The sequence below is a fragment of the Felis catus genome, chromosome D2 (assembly GCF_018350175.1).
Source record: "Felis catus isolate Fca126 chromosome D2, F.catus_Fca126_mat1.0, whole genome shotgun sequence".
Classification (NCBI taxonomy): Eukaryota; Metazoa; Chordata; class Mammalia; order Carnivora; family Felidae; genus Felis; species Felis catus.
In genome coordinates, this window is record NC_058378.1 from 51,095,551 (window position 1) to 51,103,508 (window position 7,958).

Genomic DNA, 7,958 nt, shown 5'->3' on the forward strand with positions numbered 1-7,958 from the left:
ACAATGGAAGGGATGGTAGGCAGACAGAAAATAAGCTCCATGCCCAGTCCTGAGAGTTATCAGGACTTTGTCACACAAAGTTTAGATCCAAAAGTCATTGTTGTTGTCATTGTTTCAAATCTCTTTAAAGTTTATTTATTTATTTTGTGTGAGAGAAAGAGTGCAAGTGCATGAGCCAGGGAGGGGCAGAGAAAGAGGAAGACAGAGGATCCAAAGCAGGCTCTGTGTTGACAGCAGCGAGCCCAGTGGGGCTTGAACTCACAAACTGTGAGATCATGACCTCAGCTGAGATCAAGAGTTGGACGCTTAATCGACTGAGTCCCTCAGGTGCCCCTGTTTTTGTTGTTTTTAAATGGCCTATCCAATGATATTATCACCTAGCTATGTCCTTGCCATGACCTTTCCGGCTACCTTACCTCCCTTCCTATTGGCCCTTCTGGGTTCCAGACAGTTTCCAGTTGAGAGCCTTGCTGAGTTTAATTACCTTAAGGGACAAAGCTCTTTATGCTGTTGAACTAGGCCTAAAACACCATCAATACAATGAGCAGGCCTAGGTTCCCCCTAACACAAGACATTTTTTTTCACTTACAAAACTGTACAAACTCCACATAATTGATGAATCAGTAAATTTAAAATCTTTGATCTTCACCCAGAGACAACACAAAGAAACTCGGCAACCAGAGTAGGAACGTAGTGTATCCTTCATGAAAGAACTCCTCCCTCTGTGAACTCACTCATGCTATTTCGACAGCTGTCATAGGCTTGGTCTGATCTCCTGAGCCCTCCATGACTTTGGGTCAGACAGTAACATCTACACTATGTTTATCCATGAGGAAATTAGGAGATGAGGGAAATCAAGGTCAAAAACAGACCAATGAGTAGTGCAAGCTGTTCTTTGTAATTTTTCTTAGCAAAACAAGGAGATGCTTGGTCTATATATTTAGGCTCAAGAGCTCCAGATCCTAATGTGAACTTTCTGGCTAGTGTCTTGTGATTCATTTAATCTGTCTGTGGCCTTTTCAGAAAGAGCTCAAAATACCTGGATGGAAATTCACACCTGCAATCCATAGGTGGGGAACTATAATTCAGTCTAATTCAATTTTCAGTGTAGTCGAATCACTAGAAGTCAGGATACTTGGGCTCTTATCGAACTGCCAACCACTTCCTAACTTAAGGGGAATTGCTTCCCTTTGGTGGGTCTTGGTTTTCTCCTCCTTCATGTGAGGATACTGAGCAACTTGTTTCTAAGTTGCCTTCCTTCCTGTGTTGATGTTTAGTGAAGCTAGGGTCAGAGGGATTCCTAAGAATAAGTGCTTCCAAACTTCTCCTAGGGAGGAAAATTAAGAGCCCCACTTGCTCACCTTGACTTAGCTGGGAGTGAAGAGCTGAAGAGGGCACCAGCTGACGTTATTTAGGAACTCCAGAATATCATTCTTTGTGGGCACTGGTTCTATAATATTTGGGACGACAATAAAAGTTGGAGGCAGCAAACCTTTTCTGTAAAATGTCAGATAATAAATATTTTAGACCAGCCTAGGCTCTGTTGCAACCACTCAACTCCACCATTGTAGTGTGAAAGCAGACACAGATAATCCCAAAACACAGGAGCAGATTGTGTTCCATTACAAAACAGGCAGTGGGGACTTAACCCATGGGCTGCAGTTGGCTGACCCCAGATTGAAATGACAGCCTTTGGAAGATCACTGAAATAGGAGCCACAAGATGTAGGTCAAAGCCAAAGTCCACCATTTAACAAACTGGCAAATTGTTTAGCTTCCGCAAATCTAAGTTCCTTCATTTTAGAATGAAAAACAGAAAGAAAGAAAAGGAAATGGTATTCACTGTGCCTCAAAGGAATAAGAATACTAATAGTTAATATTTGAATCTTATAAAAATTTTTAAATAATTTGTTAATGTGTATTTATTTATTTTGAGAGTAAGTGAACAGGGGAGGGGCAGAGAGAGGAGAGAGCGATCCCAAGCAGGCTCCATGTTGTCAGCGCAGAGCCTGAAACAGGGCCCCATCTCACCATCCATGAGATCATGACCTGAGCTGAGTGCCCTGAATATTACAAAATTTAAAATACTCCTTTCACATTTATCATCACCTTTAATTCTAAAAAACAAAAATCCTTAGTATGTACCTAAACCAGTAGATGTTATCTAACTCCCAACATTCCAACGTAGGTATCATTAATCCCATTTTATGCAAGACACTGAAAGTTATGTGAGGAGGAAAAGCGAGGTGAAAACTGTATGGCACTACATTAGCGCAAGCTGCCATAATTATTCAAGATGAGAAAAATAAAGTCTCCCAATTCTTTCCTTCAAAAAGAAGGAATCTACTTAAAGTAGTGGATTTTTCATCCTAGCATTTAAAATCCAGGGGCGCCTGGGTGGCGCAGTCGGTTAAGCGTCCGACTTCAGCCAGGTCACGATCTCGCGGTCCATGAGTTCGAGCCCCGCGTCAGGCTCTGGGCTGATGGCTCAGAGCCTGGAGCCTGTTTCTGATTCTGTGTCTCCCTCTCTCTCTGCCCCTCCCCCATTCATGCTCTGTCTCTCTCTGTCCCAAAAATAAATAAAAACGTTGAAAAAAAAAATTTTTAAATCCAATTCAACATACGTGTTCTAACACCCACGGTTGTGTGTAATCAACTTCTGCCCTCAAGGAGTTTCTGATCCCCACGGAGAGCCCTAATGTACCCCTAAGGAGAGGCTGGAGAATCCCTCCTATGTCTTTGTCCTCCCTCAGAGCATATCCGGGAAAAGAGAGTTGCTGCTATGTGCATGGACATGGTAGTTACATGGTGACAGAGGTGTGTTTCCTACCTGTGCCAATAAGATGTATGGAGGAATGGGGAGGGGGCAATGCTTGGAGAAATCAGGCATCTTTCAAGGGCCTACAGCCCAGCAGGTGCAAAGGCTGCAAGGGTTATCCTTTGCCTGAGGCTATGTAAAGGCAAGGGTGATAGGTACAGAGTGGCCCCTATCTCAGGCTTGAAGCAGGAGGATCAGGACTAAAAGACACATGTTGCAGATCATCACTTTCAGGGGTTGGAAATCATCCCAGACACAACCTTTCAACATTTTACAATTTCAAAGAGCAAAGATCACAGTTGTTGAATTCCATTTGTAGATCACCTGACACAGTATAATTTGACAAGTACATGACTTTTTTTTGGCTATTTATGACACATTTTTCTGCTACTAAAGGAAGCACTGTCCTATATAGAAAACTAGGAAACCAAAGAAAAAAAATAATTGATGAAGTAAGAGTAATCCGTAATTCCATAAGGCAAAATAGCTGTTAACGTGACAGATTGTTTTCAAAGATGGACATCGCCCTCCCTCCCTTTGTGCATGCCCTTTTACAATTGACTTTGCCACTCCCTTCATCTAGAAGTGGAGTTTGATTTTGACTTCCACTGAGTTAAGGCAGATACTGCAGGTTGTTGTCCCAATAGAATGTTGCAGAGTGACATAGTACAAATAATGATGCTAGGCTTTTTTTTAATGTTTATTTATTTTTGAAAGAGCGAGTGAGAGAGAGAGGGAAACAGAGAATCGCAAGCAGGCTCCACACTGTCAACACAGCGCCCAATGTGGGCTTGAACTCACAAACTGTGAGATCATGACCTGAGCTGAAAACAAAAGTTGGACACTCAATTGACTGAGCCACCCAAGTGCCCCTAATGGTGTTAGGCTTTAAGAGGACTTATAGCTTTTGTTTTTCCCTGCTTGGAGCCCTGAGGCTCCATATTAAAAAAACAAAAACAAAAACAAAGAAACAACAACAAAAAAAAACCTAAAAGCGAACTATTTAAATAAGATCCAGGGGTGCCTGGGTGGCTCAGTCAGTTAAGCATCCAACTCTTAATTTCGGCTCAGATCATGATCTCAGGGTCATGAGATCGAGCTCTTCTCAGGCTCCATGCTGGAGGTGGAGCCTACTTAAGATGCTCTCCCTCTTCCTCTCCCTTTGTCCCTCCTCTGTTTGTGCACATAAATACATGCATACATATATGCATAAATAAGTAAATAAATAAACAAGTAAATAGCCAGTCTTATAACACCACACAAGTCCAAATTTCAACAGAAAATCAGTCATACCAAGAACAGAGAAGATCTCAAATCAAACAAGAAAAGAAAAACAACATGTTCCAATGCCAAAATGACACAAATGTTGGAATAATCTGCCAAGGACTTTAAAGCACCCATCATAAAAGTGCTTCAATGAGCCTAGGAACATGCTTGAAGCAAATGAAAATATAGGAAGTAACAGAAAAGAAACAGAAGGTATAAAGAAGAACCAAATGAAAATTTTAGAACTCAAACACACCCTAAATAAAATAAAAAACTCAGCAGATGGGCTTAATAGCAGAATGGAGAGGACAGAGGAAGAATCGGGAAAGTTGAAAATGAAACAATAGAAATTACCCAATCTGAGTGACAGAGAAAATAGAAAAAAAAAATGATTAGAGCCTCTGTGACATGAAAGACTGTAACTAAAGATTAACATTCATGTCTCTGAAGTCTAGAAAAAGAGGAGAAAGAGAGCAGGCTGAAAAAGTACTTCAAGAAATCATGGCTGAACATTTCCCAAATTTGGCAAGACATAAGCCTACAGATACAAGAAGCCGAGCGAAACCCAAACAGTATGAACCCAAAGAAATCTATGTGAAGGCATACCACGGTTACACTTCTGAAATCCAAAGACAAAAAAGTCTTGAAAGTAGCCTGTTTTTGCTTGTAGGGAAAAAAACAATTCAAAGGAGTCAGACTTCTCATCAGAATCCATGAAGGCCAGAAGGAAGTGGCACCACATTTTTCAAATGGTGAATGACAATAAGAGTCAATCCAGAAATTTGTCATTAGCAAAACCAACCTTCATGAATGAAGGAGAAATGAAGATATTCTCGGAGGTAGAGCAACTATCTCTGTTGCCAGCAGAGCAACTATATAAAAATGACTAAAGGAGACTCTCTAACCGGAAAGAAAATAAGGGAAGGAATCTTTGAAAATCCGAATGAAGGAAAGAATGCAGGAAAATAAAAAATATGGGTAAATACAGTAATATTTCCTTCTTAAGTTTTCTAGATTATGTTTAAGGGTTGAAGCAAAAATTATCACAATGTGTGCTATGGTTCTCAATGTATATAAAGGAATTTAAGACGAGTGTAGTGGGAGAGAGTAAAGGGAGGTAAGGCTTCTACACTTCAGTCAAACTGGTGAATGCTGACACCAACAGACTGTGGTGTCTTCTATACTAAGTTCCCTGAATGTTGGATAGCTTGGACAATAGCTAGAGCAGTCACTATAAAAACTGTACGAAAGGAAGCACTCAAAAACACTATCTATGAATCAAAATTGAATTTAAGTAATTCACAAGAAGGCAAGAAAAAAAAGACAGAAAAAAAAAACCAAAAACAGAATACAAAATTCTTCAAAAACACAATTATAGGGGCCTCCAAGCATTCAGGTGCAAAGCAGTGAAAGCTGGTCCCAAACCGGCCTGGGGGGCTAAAATCCTGGCTCCATCCTGTGGGATGAATTTCCTAAACCACCCATGCCTCAGGCACTAAATCTGTAAACTGGTGATAATAATATCCACTTTACAGGATTTTGTTGAGGTTTAAACAAGCTAATATTTTTTTACAACTATGTCTGATGAATGGTAAATATGATACACCTATTTTCCAATTAAATAAAAAAATTAAATTGATTTCCCAACATTCAATTGTTCCTCTTTTTTTTACCCTCATAAATTAACCGTCTGAAAAACATCCTTATACTTTAATCTTATTCCATGTTTCTGACTATTTTTAGGATACAGTAGTCCTCTGAAATGTTTAGATGTTCATGTGCAGCCCCACTCCTTTTTCCCGACAGGATAGACTTCACAGACTTCTAGAAGAACTTGAATAACTAGAGCAGCTGCAGTTTTTGCCAAATTTGTTTTGCCAGCACACAAAATAGAGTGGAGGAGGTCTTTATGGAAGATGATTTAAGGAAACCCTCAAAGTTTATGATTTTACGCCAATAAATGTGCTAAGGCAGCCTAGAATCTTGGTTTAAGAGCATGGGCTCTGAAGTTTGATTGCCTGGCTTCAAATTCCAGCTCTATCATTTATTAGCTGTGCAGCCTCAGGCACATTGCTTAACCTGTCTGTGCCTCAGTTTCTTCATCTATAAAAAGGGGGAAATAATAGTATCACAGGGATGTTACGAGGATGAAAAGAGTTAATACACCTGAAGTGTTCAGAGTAGTGCCTGCCATTAAGCCAAAAAGAAAAGTGAAGTGAAGCCCCCTTCCTGATGGCCTAAAACCATCCTGCAAGCAGGCAGATAAGATAATGATCATGAACATCCAGGTGAAACGGTGAGGAAGACAGGGAAAATACCTTCCTGGTCATTATTTAGCAATGGTAGCTACCAAGAGTGGTGTGACAGAGCTACTGGTTATGGGGCCCCATACCATAGCCTACAGAATATCGCCTCCCCAATCAATCATCTCTAAAGGATGAGTGAAACAAGTAATTTTCATAATTTTTTTCATCTGCGCCGATTCTGGCTGCCTGCACATGTGGGAGCTTAGCACATTAATTTGATGACAAACAGATTGGCCTGTTCCATAGGGATATCTGAAAGGCTCATTGCATGGTTTGAAATCTTTGTAATTCTTGGTCTAAAGGAATTCTGTGACTTAGAATATTCTTAGATTTCTTATGGCTACAGATCAAAGTACAAGATCATGCTTTGGGAGATGCTGTTTATTGTGTTTTTAAATGGAGTTAAAAATAAACTGTTAATATCTCTCTTAAATTCTGGGCTCAGAGTAGATTCTATTCTGAGGTATTATTACTCAGTATATAAACAAACTCTACAAAGATAAATTGTACAAACTACCGTAATTCCTTGCTACCAAAGAATAACAGCTGGTTGCTAAAAAAAAAAAAATTCAGCTTCCTATCTTTACTTTCTCCTTTCCTCATTTTTAATGGCTAATTTCACTCTGAAATACAGACAAGGGACAGACTACAAAAGCATTAATCCATCCATTTTATTCAGCCTTGAAGCAGGATATTCAAGACCCAAAGGAATTACTCTCAGATTTTATGCATCATAGAAAATAGAGATGCCTGAGGCTCATACATATGTCCTCAACTCATAACCTAACTAGAATGTTGGCCATAGATCCTGATTTCCTATCACGGTTCCAGTGTTAAATACTCTGGCTTATTCTTAGCATAAATTATAAAATTATCCCAAAATTCCAATATCTAGGAACTTTCTTATTACATCTCCCCTATGACCCTGAGGAGCCATGTGTCCTATTTTAAGGACCATGAGCCCAGGCAGTTCTTCCTATTCATAACAGCTGAGTACCCTCTGCCCATTTCCAAGGTATGGTGTTGGGGTCTGGACTCCATAACTTGGGGAACTTGATCAGTGCTCCAAAGAAAGCTTCAAAAGAGAGGCCTCTTACGATTTCTTAAGAATTTCTGTGCAGACCTCACAGATTTAAAGGAAAATTTGGTATAAACAAGGAGATGCTGCTGGAGGATTGCCAGCTGGGGACTATTTGTATATTGAACCCTGTAGTCTTAGGGGATCAGTTCAACACAGCAAGTCCAAGGTAACTGGAACAGAAACCAAAGAGGCACTCCAGCCTCTTATTGCTTTAAGAGTGTGCATTCTGGAATCAAACACCATGGATCTGAATCTGGTCTCCACCACGTATTAGCAGTGTGACCCTAGATGAGCTAAACAAATTCTCTTTGGTGATAATAGTGTCATCCTGACAGGATTGTGTGATGACGACTTGAGCTAAAACACATTGAACAGTGCTTCTAAGACCACATTGCCTATTTCAATGTTCTTATTGTTGAAGTTATTAGCATTGTTACGCTCATACTGAGAGAGATTTACTGTGGTTGCTTAGAAAATCAGAACCAATA